Below are 15,056 nucleotides of genomic sequence, written 5' to 3' on the forward strand. Positions count from 1 at the left end.
GACAAAAGTACTTTAGATGCTAGTGAAAGTATGGCATGCTAAGAGCTCCAGCTTTGTTTAAAAGATGGGGTGATACTGTAGATGTATAGAATGTTGAAAAAATGTCTGGGAATATAGTTCTGCTAGCTGTTCCTAGGGGGAATTACCATATTTTTATTGCAAAAGATGTTTTACTTTTTCTTACATCACCTGTAGTAACATCTATTAGTTTTTTTTTCTGTTAATCTCTGTATTTTCAAGGCTTTATCCATAGTTATTTTATATGTTGTATATATACACCTAAAAGCACAGGTCTGTGTGCATTACTCTAAAAAAATCAGTTGGAACTGTTGTTTGTGCATTTACTACCAGCTGTTCAAAGTGCACTTAGTTTCTTGTATGTTTGTGTAGACTCTGAACAATTTTACTTTTTATAACTTGGAGGCATCTTGTATCAGAACCAGAGTGGTGCTGCGAAATGCTGTTTTCTATGACAAAGGAGCAGTGAAAATACTGGAACAGGAAACATTCCAATAGGAGAAAGTCAAAATGCTTCACACCTGGGAAAGCTGACGCTAAAGAGACCATGAGACTTTTCTATAGAAACAGTGCAGCCAAGTTGCTTGTCGTGTGGATTTGTACCCCAGTGTGCCTAGGGCACTGCTGGCAATGTTCTTGATGAAGCTGATTATATTTCAAGTTTGGGGAGAGCAAAAAGTCACTTTTTTCCGTCTCAGCAGGCAAAATGTGGCACTGTTTGTTGATGTGCTTGGCTGCCCCAGTGCACGCTCCATTCCGGAGAGCTGGGCAGCGGGGTCTGTGCATTGGTCCAGCCTAGTCCTACTTGGAGGGCAGGGAAAATGTGCTTATTTCAACAAGATGAGCAAAAGAAATTTGTTGGCCTGTGTCAGGAGCCTTTTAACTGCTGTAACCGCTCATCTCCCTGTTCCTGGGCCTCAGCATTTCCAGGAACTTTCTTCCTAATCACTGCTGAGGAAAATCTAGAGATGAGGAAGGATCTGCTCAGCTCACGAACCAAATAGTGCCCTTCACTGCACCAGCATTTACCTTTCAGATAGATCAATGTTGTGTTCCAAACAACCCATCATCACCTGAAACTACAGTCCTGTCATCCTAATGCCTGTTTTGGTGCTCCCGAGGGCTGCTGCCAGGTAAAGAGGTTGTCTGGAGGATTGCCTCCGATGTGCTGGAAGATGAAGTGCTCTGATGCTAGAAGGATACTCAGGTGATGTTATTGTTATAAGAGGTGTTATGAGTGGTACATGGGAATGAAGAAGGGCTATAAGAAAAAGCCTTTATAGATAATCTTCTCCCATGTATCATGTTTATGTTGAGAATACCTGGGGCGAATAAACACTTACTCATTCTAGAACAGAATCAAGGCTGAAGGAGTGGTGTAGTACAATCATCCAGTTAGATAAACTTACTAGCCGCCGCATGAAGCACTTTCCTCAGTGATTCATCAAGTCTAGAGCTTATCAATATGTTTGTTACATTAGTCAAGGGTTCTGAAGAAAAAACATGGAGCAGGGAGAGATGTAGTTGATCCTAGAGCCAGTCCCAGTGTATGACAGGCTTAAAAAAAGTATTCCAGCAAGTGCTACTTCAATTTGAACATCTTAAAAAGACTAAAATTGCTAAAAATCAGATGAGATATCTTGTCTTTCATGTGCATACTGTTTTGCTTTACTGCTTCTTGGTTGCCTTGGTATGAATGTAAGACTAGCTCCTCCAAATTCAGCTTCTGGCTTATTTGAGACCAAGGCTGTTTTCCAGGAAAGGAAAATGACACATCATTTAATGACCAATCTGTGATACAAATCAGCAAGAAAGTTCATGTACTTTGAGATGCATGGAAAAGAAGGGAAAAAAAGCATCTGAAGTTCACTTCTAAGGGTGACAGTTGTATGTTATCCCTTTTAATGGATGTTTAGCCACTACCTTAATTATAAATGGCATCTAAGTTTACTGTCATGGAACAAACTTTCAGAAATCTGTTTTATTTGTCAATATACTTATTCCACAAATATAAACCACATGATTTATAGTTAGACTTGCTGTTACTTACAGTTAGGGGCTCACTCAGCTTCTTGTCTTCTATCAATTCTGGTGAAAGCCACAGAGGTTCGGAATCTGCACCAGTTTTATTAGAATTAGCTCAAAAATGCATTTGGCTGAATTGGCACAAGAGTTATTATGTTAAATGTTATTCATGTAGAAATCTGTGCTTTCTTAGTTAGAAACTGGCTACTGGCTGTAGACTAAACCAGATTTTCAATCTGCATGTATGTAACTATACTGGGTGATTAACTCTGCTCTAAGTTTATTTATGACTAAGAGCATTCCATATGTAAAAGAGGCTAATGAAGTTATTTTCTAAGTCTTTACATCTCAATGCCATGGCCTTCCTTTTAAGGGAAAAAATGTAAGATTCCACCTCGGAAGATGAGTGGGTGGAACAGGCAGTTTGTAAACCACAGCACAGTGCAATGTTACTGGAAAATAATTGCATTTGGGTATCCGATCTCCTGTGATCACAACATAAATAGTGCTGTCCTGCTAAGCCCATTAGACATCCCTGCTCCGTCCTTTTGCTGGCAGCACATTTATATAAAACAAAAGGTAATCTGTAAGCATTCAATTAAGCACATATGCTGTACGGCTTGAAAAACTGCCTGCCTGTTGGAGGTTGCTCTTGCTTTTGAGTTATGAGTTGATTCTGCAGCCAAAGTGTAAGGTTGTCTAGAAGCTGGGGGCAGGGGTGTCCCACTTGCTACCTTCATCCTGCCAAAATGCGTATGACATAGGAGGGAGGCTGCATAGTTGTGGAAAGCTTGGCATAAATCATGCTGGACATGATATACCGGCCTTGTTTTTCCAGCTTCTGCTGTAAAATTACATCACCATGTAAATACAGCCCTGTACATGATCTCATGCGTGGTGCATGGAAAAAGCCATCTCTAAAATCAGCACCATGTTCCACAAACACTGTTCCAGCAGATTTACATTCTTTTCCCTCGCTTGCACAAAGGGATAGTCCATCTTCTCTTACAGTCTGTGTCAAAGCTCCATTCAGCAGAAGCAACCAGTCTGCAAAGCTGTCTTGGTTATTTTGCCATTGTTATTGTACATCTCACAAAAGGAAGTTGCACGCAGCTTATTTTTTAAAACATATTTTTAAAATACACAGCTGGAAATCCATCCTTAGCAAGGTTTCTGTAGAAACTTAGTTTCACTGAAAATGGATCTGCAGTAGCTTTGAAACAAATCCTACTTGCAATTTTTTCCGTATTTCTGAAAGTGTGCAATTTTTTCCTTCCTTTTATTTTCCCGTATATTGTTCTTGCTCCTTAAGCATAAATAGGTTTAAAAACCATGTCTGCTTATTGCAACTACCCTTTTGCTTTCCCAGTAATGTTTCACTTGTTTATCTGTTACTGAGATTGGCTTTATGTATCCCCAACTGATAGAGATACAAGAACTAACTTAGAGCAGAAGGCCGCTGGGCCTCAGATCATGTCTGATGTTGCGTATTTCTGAGCTACAACTTTGGTGTGGTTCTTTGGGAGCTCCCTGAACTTCTGTGCTCTTCACCACCATCAAGCAACAATGGGATAAATCAATTATAACTTTTTGTGCATCTGGGCATCTTTACTGCCTTGCTGCTGCTCTGTATATTACCTTGGAAATGGTTTTGCATGGGGAAATGAGGAAGGAGCAAACCCTCTGTGCCTCTCTCCATAGAGGCCAGCGTAGGGTTGCTCGGCCTAGTGTTATTAGGTGGGACAACGGGGACTTGTCTTCTGTGTACATGATATAGGAATCATTTGTCAGCCTGGGAACTGGAAACCCTTCCCTCATGTCCAAGGAGAGCTGCAGTTGTGCTGTACTTCTCATCCTTATCTCCAGGCACTTTCTGGAGCTGTAAGGCAGCTAGGTGTGCAAATATTCCATAGGAGCAACGCTGTGGCTCACAGATGTCTGGGCAGCAGGGCAATCACTGGCATACTTTAGGAGCCTTTGAAAAAAATGTTATAGGAATGTCCTTGTTAGTGAAACTTTGTCACTTGTTACAGGAGAGGAGTGAACTCTGTGTTCACTCCTGTGTGGAACTCAGTGAAAGAAGAAAATCACACATTACACCCAGGACAGAGAGCTGGGTCTCTCGGGCACGAGTTGTCACTAGCCCTTCCAACAGATGGAGGGCTATAGGTGCCCAGCTGGCTCACCTGCCTCCTCGTCCTGCAGTAAGGACAGCTCAGGTGGAGGATTGCTAAGGGAAGGCACCGAAGGAGCAGAAATAAAAGCAGTGCTTCATTTTGAAAAACAACGTAATGTGCCTGTAACTATTGACACAGGTTTTGTTTGAATTGATTTAACACAGATGATTACGCATTTAGGTGTTTGCTTAGGTACTCTAATACTCCCTTGGTATGAGACTTACCTCTTCTTCTTTGTATTTAAATAATGCTTCGTTTTGAGGTGTTCCTTGACCTTTGAGCTCTAAACCTGATTATGCCCATTCTCCTATGGATTTACGTCTCTTGCCTGATTGATTTTGGTGTGTAAATAGGGATAGTTCTGCTTGAACTTCTTCCTGCACTTCAGGTAGTTACGGATTCTCTGACCTCTAGCAAGAGGCGAGCTCAGAATAGCTCTTCCTTCAGCGAGCAATGTACACAGGCACTCTCCTCTACTCCTCTCCTCCTTTTCTTTAAGCCTGTGGAAACAGAATTGTTTGTGTCATTTCTACCATCTGTGAAATTTGCCTGAAATCTAGGTACTGAACTCAAATTATTGTGGGCTTGAGGGGAAGAGAGAAGGAGAGAGAAAGAAACCAAGCAAGCAAGCTGTGCTCTTCAGGACCTGGGGCTCAAATGTCTGCTCTGATTGCTGATCCCTGCGTGTTTCTACTCACCATTCCAGCAATGCTAGATCCCAAAGGTGCTCAAGCAGTTTCTCTGTAGATACGTTTGTTAAAATATGGGTATTATTGTGTAGTGTGGTACGAAGCTGGCTGCTCACTGGGGTATCACAGCAATGCAGTTTTAAAGATCCCTTGGGTGAAGAGTATTTTGATGTACCTTTAAGTTACCGGTGATCAGAAGCAGAGATTTAGCTGAGGTTAGTATGAATAAATATTTTTAAAATTTCATTTTTAGATAGTAAAAGAATGACTAGCAGCAGCTATCAGATCTCTTTATGCATGTACCTCAAATTAGGAATCCATTAAAGTTCACAGGCAAATGGTAATGTGTTTTTGAAATTGCTAGCCTTGCTAGATGCAGCTCATTGCTGAGGTTGAAAATCTCCACAATGCACTGGCAAAGCAGCTCACACAGGCTCCTGCAGAAGGGTAAAAGCTATGACATAATGAAGAATCCAAAATACAGAAAGAAGGCTGAAGCATAAAGGCATGCAAAACCAGTGAAGAAGCTGCAGAAAGAAAAATACACAGTGATTTCCCATGCTGCAGGAACCAGCCCAAGCCAGTGATAAAGATGCAGTAATTGCAACAGACTGTACAGCTGTACAAGAGCTTCCCAACAGCAGTTAGGAAGCTGCATGCACAGACGATGACAGCAGCATTCCTAGCGTAAAGAAACGCTTTATGGGGAAAAGCCTAGTGGGCCCTGTTGCGACAAATGAAGCACATGGTCCTCATGAGAACACATTAAACATGGACATGAGTCACACGGTGAAAGCTGGAAAACGAATGAGACTGTGTTTATGTTGGAAACTGGCACCCAATTGTCTGGATGTCAGTTACAGCCAGATGTGGCAGAGTGGAAAAACCCTGGTGTTCTCGAGTGCTGGGCCCTGTCACTTCTTTGGCACGTCTGCGCACCACGTGCATAAGCACACACGTGCCAGGAGATAACAGTCTGAATGGCAGCAACGTCGCAAGAGGTGGCCCCACTGTTGGGTGAGCTTGTTGCCATGACTGGAAACAAACTAACCCAAAGAACGGCACGTTTTCTGCCAGTCCCAGGTGGGTGGCAGCCCATTTTGCCCCTGGAGTCAGAGTTCCCATCATCGCCCTCAGTGGAGCAGGCATCTTTCTCCACAAGCGCCAAGGTTGCCTTCGTGCAGTTCCAGGCACACCGTCCCTGCAAGTCCTTGCTTAGCACATCCAAGAGCTCTTTGGCTCTTCAGGGGCAAATCCCTCTGCCTGTAAACGTAGAAAGAAGGTAACACAAACTGTAATGGGGGCACAGCTCAGTATCACGTGTGTAGCAGCGGGTATGGGGACACTGTAGACAGTGTTAGTCGTTACCACACTGCAAGAAAGGAGTCTTTGTACTACAATCCCAGCCACCAGGATATGACAGAACGGCCTTGATTCTTTGTATTCCCTTCGCTTTTGTATGCACAACCGTCAGGGACAATTTTCCAGGGTGCTGAGGTAAATTACTTAATTGTTGTTTATCCAAGCTGATTTCGGGCCTCCCAGCCACACTTGGTTTAAAAAGGATTGAAACATTTCCCAGTGTCTGTAATAAATTAGTCTGCTGTTGGAATTTATAGGCATGCTGTCCTAGAGGCAAAGCTACAGAGCAGTGACTGCTGGAGGTTTATACTGAAAGCAGAAACAGGCATCGTGTGCACTTTCAGTGGGTGCAAGTGGTATCTCTTGCTTCAGAATAGCTACCAGCAAGACAGAACTGCTTCAAAAGAGGGAAACAGCATGCTGAGAAATGAGCTAGTTTTGTGCAGAAGACTCACAGGTATTTATTGCTCCAGCTGGCACTGGGGTGGCCTCACTTGAAAGATGGTGTCCAACCCTAGACACCATGTTTCAAAAGAGGAGGAGACAAAACAGAGAGAGGAAATGACAAGGTTAGGAATGAGAAAAGCTATCTTGTAAGGAGGCAGTTTAACATTCCAATATAAAAGTTTGTTGAAAACTGGTAATTCTGGTAAATTTAAACATCTGATATAATGCCTAATAATTCTCTATGTCTACTAGGGAAGAACTGCATCATTGTCTGATCACAGTTTACCAGGATTTTATTATCAAGTACCTGCTTCTATTTTAACTTCCCAGCAACCCTTAAAATATCTATGCGATACTGAAGCAAGGGGAATCTGCTCACGTGTAACCTGTGTATCTTGAAGGTTTCCTTCCTGCTGACGAGGAGTGAAAGCAGCGTCTCATTTGTTTGCTTAGGTGACTGGTAGGCAGAAATGGCTTTAAAGAAAGCTGTTCTTACCAGCAATCCAAAAACAGTATGCAAAAACTTTTTAGTGAAATTAAACTTATGTATTTCTTTTCCTTTGGCTTTCTAATCCTTTCCTCAAAATTTGACAATTCTCAAAATTAAAAAGTATAAAAAGTTCATTTTGCAAAGAGAATGTGAAGAACTCACCTCACCGACGATGAGGAAATAGCCTGATATAATGCACCCACTAGGCAGATATGTAATTCTGACGTAGTAATGATCCATTTGGCAAGCAGAATGCTGGTATTACCAAAAAACACAGGTTTCAGCAATCATGGGAGCACTACCCTGTGTCTAATCCATTAATTCTTTATTGACTGTTCCGTTCCACGGGCGTTGCTTTGTGGAAGCTTTCCATGGCACACAGCAGGAGCAAAGGCTCCCTGATTTCCGCAGCCGTGGGCCTCGGCACACGCTCCCGGGCTCCCTGCCCTCCGAGGGGATGTTGAGTGTGCGCAGGGCTCCTGCTCAGGCTGCTCGGCCGCAAACACGCTTTCACAAAGCGAAGGGGTCTGAGGGTTAGTAGGTGCTGTTTTGATCTTGTTTTGGAAGCTCCCTCGGTGATTTTCACGGACTCTGCCCATCTTAATCAGCTTAGTTGAATGACATTTAATGCCACAGCATGAAGAAGCCTGTAATAAAACCGCAGTGTTACTCAACTGGGATGGAGTTTCTTCCAGTTCTCTCTCCTGCAAACAAGCACAGCCATGCTGAAATCAGTAAAAATGCTTTTAATTCCTTCCCCTCCCCCCGCCCCCTTTTTAAGTCTCATTCCATGGTGCTATCATTTCCTTTTTGACTTAGCAGCTTGAATCCGATATCCCATATTTGATATGAGGGATGCAACTACTTGGTCATGGTGAAGGGCTGCACAAATAATATGGAATAAAAAACTGGTGACAACAAGGACTTTTTTGCACTCAGTTGCAAGCCGCATTTGTTTTAGCTTGGTGACCTGGCAGTCGCTTTGAATCTGGATATATGTTGGCTTATCAAAATGTACAGGCTAATCTTAAAAAAAAATCTGTATTAATGGGACACAAGCATAGCATAAAGTTTAAGAAGGTGCTTTTATTTTAACAGGGTAACGGGTAGCTGGAAACTCTTGGCACACCACTCTGGACTGCAGAAATGAATCTGCTTACACTTCGGTCCTAAACAATTCACCTCTGTAACGGCTCTCTTTCCGGATGGAAGAGATGAAGCATGTTTTCAGTTTCAAACTCATTCTGTACTAGTCTGTGTTCATTCATGTTTGTTGATTTTCTGATGATTGTATTTTATTACACTTAATTTACATACCTATCACCTTTTTTTTTCCTTCACAGAACTTCCTGTTGGCAGTGTAATAATGTACGAATGGCACATAATCTTCACTTCTTTTGCAATCGTGTGGTCCAATGCCAATTCTTTGTTTAAAAAGGGTGTGAAAGGATTTGGCCTATGAGAGAATGATGCTAAACATCAGCAGTGACGCCGTTTGAGCACCTGCCTCATGAATAACCCCGGATACTCTCACAGATGCAGAGTAGAACTGAAACTGAATTTACTCTCATCTGCGATAAAATCATGTGTCCTTTCTGCCTTTGGTAACTAACTTTGGTTTTGTTCTTGTTTTATAGACAAAGAAAATGAATTTTTAGTTGACAGTGAGTACCTAACTGCTGTAAACTGTATACTCTGGACAAAGGCCAAGCGCGATAATCTTTTTTGCTTTAGTAAACTTCTAATTCATTTCATAAACTGTTTAATGTGACTATCTTAATTTCCCATCTCCAGTTGTTATGCAGCGTTGCTAGGTTCTCTTAAACACTCATGATTCATCTCTGCTCAGCTGATTTTGTGTTTTCCTCTGAGCAGAAAAAGCTTTAAAACTATATAGATTGTTACAACAATCCAAAAAATCCTAACAAAATTAAGAGTGCAGACGTTTTGCAGATGAAAATGAGCGTGTAGCAGATTTTGTTCAGAAGTTTATTCTCCAATTACCCTAAACTTTTTGTCTTGGAATGAGTGTTTATTTAGATAGAAAAAGTCAATAGCCATGAGTGCTTCAATGTTTTAGTATGTGAAGCATGAAAATGGGACAGAATTAAAAGTGCCTTAGTTGGGTACTTACTATCAAGTTCTCTCAGAAGCTGTTTTCTTTGTGGAACAGACAAAACAAGATGTTATGACTTGGCTCCATTACTGTGTTTTCTGTAATACCCTTAGGTCTTAAGGTAAGGTCTCAATGCGAAAAGCTCTGCATTTTCCAGCTGGACATCATCACACAGATTGACTCTAAGTGCTTCTTTCTGTACAGCTGGTGGGGAGAAAGGTTATGCATTTGGTTTATGTACAGGTAGAGATGTGTGTGTGTTGAAGAAACTAAGAGAAGGAGAGCAAGATAGTTGTGAAAAACAGAATAACACGAAAGGTAGCAGAAAGGTAACACATGGGCTGAGCTTGGCTGGCCACATGCGCTACTTTGGCAGTGGCAAATATCTTTGATAACTATTTGGTCCTTCAGTCTGCTATGGCTGCTGCAAGAGGCTCTGGAGTGCATCAAAGCTAGTAAAACCGTATCTCTAACTTAAGTTACAGCAGGAGATGATAAATGCCAGAGATTTAAGTCATTTTCATGCTCAAATGGTGTATTGTCTATCTTTAATGTGCTAGATTTTGATTGACCTTAATTCTGAATTTCCTAGGTTTACCATGTTTAGTTTAAGAATAGTCAGAAAAAAAAACACTCAACTATAATCTGGAAAAATACATTATGAAATCCATTTTAAAGTAATTTTGTCAGGAAATATAATTCCTAGCAGTGGTTTAAACAGTTTTGATGTAAAATTAGATTTTTATTAAATACACATTTTTTGACAGAAAGCCTGTTTTCTGAGCAAAAACTTGTTTTCTCTTAACTAATTAAATACTCAGAACTACTTTTTTTTAGCCAAAAGATGAAAAGTTTCACTCTGGAAATATTCCCAACACTCTTTTCTCACAGGAGTTCTAGCTCAACCAACTCACCCTCTGTTAGGACTTGGTCTCTCCAATGAGCCTGGAGCTCCAAGGACGCACTGCAGGCAACCAGCAGGACAGGACGCTCACACAGAGGCACAGACCAAACCGGTATTTGCACGGGAGCTGCCAGGACCCATCAGGCTGACATTCTCTATAAACTTCTGGATTTTGGCTGACGGTCTTAAGGAATAGCTGGAAATGGGACTTCCTGTTGTGTTCCAAGATTTAAAACTTTCTGTAACGTAAAATTTCCGACAGCAGTGGAAAACAATCACCTTCTGCCTCACTCCCTAGAAAATACAGTCACTTCCCAGATTGCAAGTAACCTATACCATTATTCATATATTTGAACACGGGACCGTACAGTTTTGATGTGGTGAGCCTTTGGCATCTCTCTCCAGTATCTTCCAGAACTAGCAGTGGACAGTTCATTTAAGTAACTTTATATTCAGTGTCTATGGTTTGATTATACTGATTAGTGTTTATATAGCCCTTAACAATATTGCAGAAAGTTCATGCATACCCATCAGCCTTATCTCTATTTACATTAGGCTCCTTATCTTTCCCATCCAAAATATGGTTTCAGTTTGAAAGCGCAGACTTACAGTAAACTGCATCATAATTGCACATGCTGTAATTCGTAACAGCACATCTGTTTCAGGAAGATTTCCCACACTCGGTGAATGTTTAAGGGCTTTTAAAAATAATAATTTTATTTATAAATTTCTACCTAGCGTAATGTATTTGGGGAGGGACATGAGGATTCTTACCTATCTGTCCAAGAATTTTAGATTTTTATTTATAAGCTGCGGCTCATGTTTGGAGAGAGCACAGAGGCATCAAGCTCAGGAGCCTTTGTATCTAGAGGCAAACGGGATCAGTATTCTACCTCGTTCCCCCTGGGTTTGATGCTCTTGTAATGCGGTATATTAGCTATTCTGAACAGCATAATTTACATTTTTGACATGCAAGTGTGGTGGCATCACCAGATCCCACAACAGGAACTGGAAGGTTTCTGAAAACCTACTGCCCCAGATCCCAGATGGAGACCTGGGCCAGCCCATACGACGCATTTTGCCAACAGAGGCGCAAAGTCACACACGCCATTTAAGCTTCTGAGTGATTCTTCTTCTAGTGATTTTTCCCCCTTTCTTCCTTTCCTGACTCAGCAAAGTTACCATTACAGACACGCAGAGGAGCAAGACGTGAAGAAACCAGTTTATGCTTAAGAGGCTGCCAGAAGAAACTCACGGTTCCTTCACCAGGAACTGCTCAGGATGCAGACCTCATTCTGGAGTCCCCGCTCAAGCGTTAACTTGAAGCAACATTCCCAAACTGATCCTACTGAAAAGATACGGTCCAGGAAACAACTTAATCATCAACAAAATAAAACCTGCAGGCAATCAGGCTTTGTCAATTCTGCTTCTTGAAGAGCAACCTAAGTAGCAAATTCCTGGCCTGAGGAAGCAAGCTCGCCTGGGATATGTACTCCTGACAGACACATCTGTTATCATGACCAATAATGAAGATCAGCTTTGAATACAAACTTTAAAACCTACAGAGAATAAAGTAAACAACCCACTGAGATGAAGAGGACAAGTTCACCCTCCTAGTGTTATTGTTTTGCACTGGCTGTGGACTGAGAAAGCTGACACACTTGGTTAATCTCTTCATGATTTGCTTTGTAATTTTTTTTCAAGTAGATTTTACAGTAGTTTACAGATTCTGTAGCAAATTCTGTAAGATCAAAATTGCAATATATTTGAACAGATGAACAGAAGTTACATGTTTGGTTGAGGAACAGATTGATGAGTGTTAAGTCTTCTTTTCACTCTGCAGTGCACTAGAAAAGCTAGCTTCAAGGACTAGCAATTTACAGAATTATCTAAAAAAGTCAAATGAATGAACCGGTCTTTCTGAACGGAGTAAGCTTATAATTCTAACTTTAAACTTAAAATTTTAATCTTCCCTCATCCCCCGTCTTACTCTAGGATTTTTCATTTATTCCATTTGGAAGTTTGTTATTCCATTTGGAAGTTTATGGCTCCTTTGGCCAGTCACAGCTTGATTATGGTTCCTCATTCCATGCATACCCAAACTTCCCTCTCTCACTGCTTAGCAAGAGGATAAGGCAACCAACGAATAAGGTTCAGTCTTGTGACAGTCATTTGTTACAGCACAGTGTCTGTAGTTGACTAATTCAGCTTTCTCACTGTTCTTCTTTCCTGTTTAGCTGCTACCTGTATAACCTGTATAACTCATATCTGATACAAATTTATTGCTTGTACAAGTGAGGGACAATCATTGTATCAGGCCAATTTCATCAAATTTTTCTTTTTTCTTTTGCAGGTAAGTACCCCACTGAGACTAATGCCAAATTCATATGCTTGAAATACATTCTGTGTGTTTTGTAAACAAGGCCCAAGTATGGTGCCTTTCAGAACTAAGATCACAGTTCTGTAAGACTGTACCATGAGAAATGGAAACCAACTATTTTTGCCACCAAAATACAGCACAAGTCAGTAACACAGAACTTCTCATCCACGAGATATAAGGCACAGATGAAGAAATACCTGAGCATTCTCAGAATAATAAGGAAAAGTCATATTTGCCTTATTTAAATATGTAATTTTGCTGGGTTTTCACCAAAACATTTGCTTAGAACTGAGGTGTTTCCTGAAAGTTCTGCAAATCCATACTAGTGTTTTTGCCCTTGCCTTCTTTTCATAATCTTGGATTTCAATAGCAATTGTTCCCATGGTTATGTTCAACACTGTCCTCTAAACATAGCCTGATTTTGCCTGAGGTATGTTTTGACACAATGGGTTTAGTTAAGAGAAGTAGGTTTGGGTGGTTTTGTTTTTGTCTTCTACATAGTTCAGATAATGCGCTGTGGCTGCAGCTTGTTACACGCATTATTTCACAGACAATCATCATTGTCTCTTGCTTTGTATTCCCCAGCTCTGCTGTCTGCAAGCACCCTGAGCAGGGGCCATCTTCTCTCCACATGTGCACCACGACTCTGTCAAGGAGGTCCTGGCTCACTTCCGAACCTGTGTCAAACGCAAAATTACCATGATAAAAATAATAATGCATCTATTATATAAACTCTTGATCAAGAGAGATACTTTCTTAAACGCTGAAGTTGAGCTTATTAAAATCCTGCTTGTCCTTAGGACGTATCCTTTGCTGTTACGTGTGGATAACAGCGTACAGGCTTTTCAGTTTGGTGGCCAAACTAAACAAATGAAAAATAATTTTGGGTTGTGTACAAATGAAAACATTTCATTCAAGCCAAAACAAAAGCATTTATTTTGATTGCTGCCTATGCATCCCCTGGAAAGTCAAATTTAAAACAAAATGCAATTTTAAAACTTATTTGTCCAGAGATTGCAGCAACAACCCACAATGGCCTTTCAGTACTATTTTCAGCTTTTAAGCAAGCTTTATCATTGACTTTGACATGAATTTGCTAATAGTTTAGCCATTCAGAAAGAAATGTTTTTCAGCAAATCCTCTATTTGCTAAAAATAGGACACCCTCCTCTGCTGTGCATGGGGAGCAGCAAGTTCTGTGTTGCCTTTGAAGGGACACTGGCCTCCAGGAGGGGAGAAGCTCTTTAATATTCCTCCCTGCGCTCACAGGAACTCCCTGCAGTTCTGCTCACTGTCTGCTGGGCAGGGGAGGATTTTTAAGCAATTTTGATTGTGTCGCGCAGCGGGTCGGCACATTCCCTGCCCTGCAGCTCCCTCCGCCTCGAAGGAGCCCATCGAGGCGAGGCAGCGGCGTTTCAAGGAAGACGCGGCACCGGGCAGGGGTGGCACAGAGCCCAGGCCAGCTCCATTACGCGAGCCGCACTCCCCGGCTTCCCTCCCGGCGAGGACTCCGCCATGGCGCAAGTCGGCCAACGGACACCGGCCGCGCCGCCGCGCGCTCACAAGATGGCGCCAGCCCGGGGCGGGCGGCGCGGGCTGCGCGCTCCGCGGAGCCCGTTAGCCTTGATCGCGTCTGCCACACAGCGGCTACCAGGGAGAACAGCCGGAAAGCCACACGACAAGGCTGCTAAAGAAGCAGATTGGAGGGGGATTTACTTTTCAGTTAGCCCGAAGTGTGACGAGTTCGGCTGGCCCTCAGCCTGTGGCGCATTTGTGGGTGCCAGAGCCCTCTTCTCTTTCCCGAACTCCCCTCGCTTTGAGGGGAAAAAGCAGTAACTGCTTTCGTTAATTCTGAGCCCATTATTATCTGGTAAACAGATCACTTGAAACCACACTAGTGCAAGTAGGTAAGTTTGCAGTGCTATAGCCTGTCATGGAAAGGAGAAATGGATCTTCTCATATTCGCCTGGCCCTTTCAGCAGCACGTCCTGCCTTCAGGCATGTGAGGAGAGCTGCTCTCCTCATGGCAAAGGGGGTAGAGAAGCTGCTAGCCCCAAGCCTTTTTCTTGTCATAATTCACAGACTCGAATTTATGGCATCCATTGGGATGCTGGTCAGGAGCACAGTGGACGAAGGTGCCTCCTAATGTGTTTTCATGATGAACTGGAAATACAGGGGTTTTGCCACAACTCTGACCCACAAATGGCATTAGATTATATCAGATCTTCCCCTAAGTGGTCAGGAAGGATTTGAACCCAGAGTTGTGTCTCAGATCCACTGCTGGTAACACTCAGCAGAGGAGCTCCTCGTCTTCCTTGGAAAAGATCACAGCATTGAAGGTTACAAACTGTATGGTTAGATAGCATTACTTTTCATTTACACTCTTCAAGAAAAGTTTAGTTTGAAAATATGGCTCTGTCATTCCGTTTCTTTTGCTGAAAAAAATTGA

The sequence above is a fragment of the Tinamus guttatus genome, unplaced genomic scaffold (assembly GCF_059628265.1).
Source record: "Tinamus guttatus ecotype Peru unplaced genomic scaffold, ASM5962826v1 Tinamus_guttatus_pri_ptg000048l, whole genome shotgun sequence".
In the NCBI taxonomy this organism is placed as follows: Eukaryota; Metazoa; Chordata; class Aves; order Tinamiformes; family Tinamidae; genus Tinamus; species Tinamus guttatus.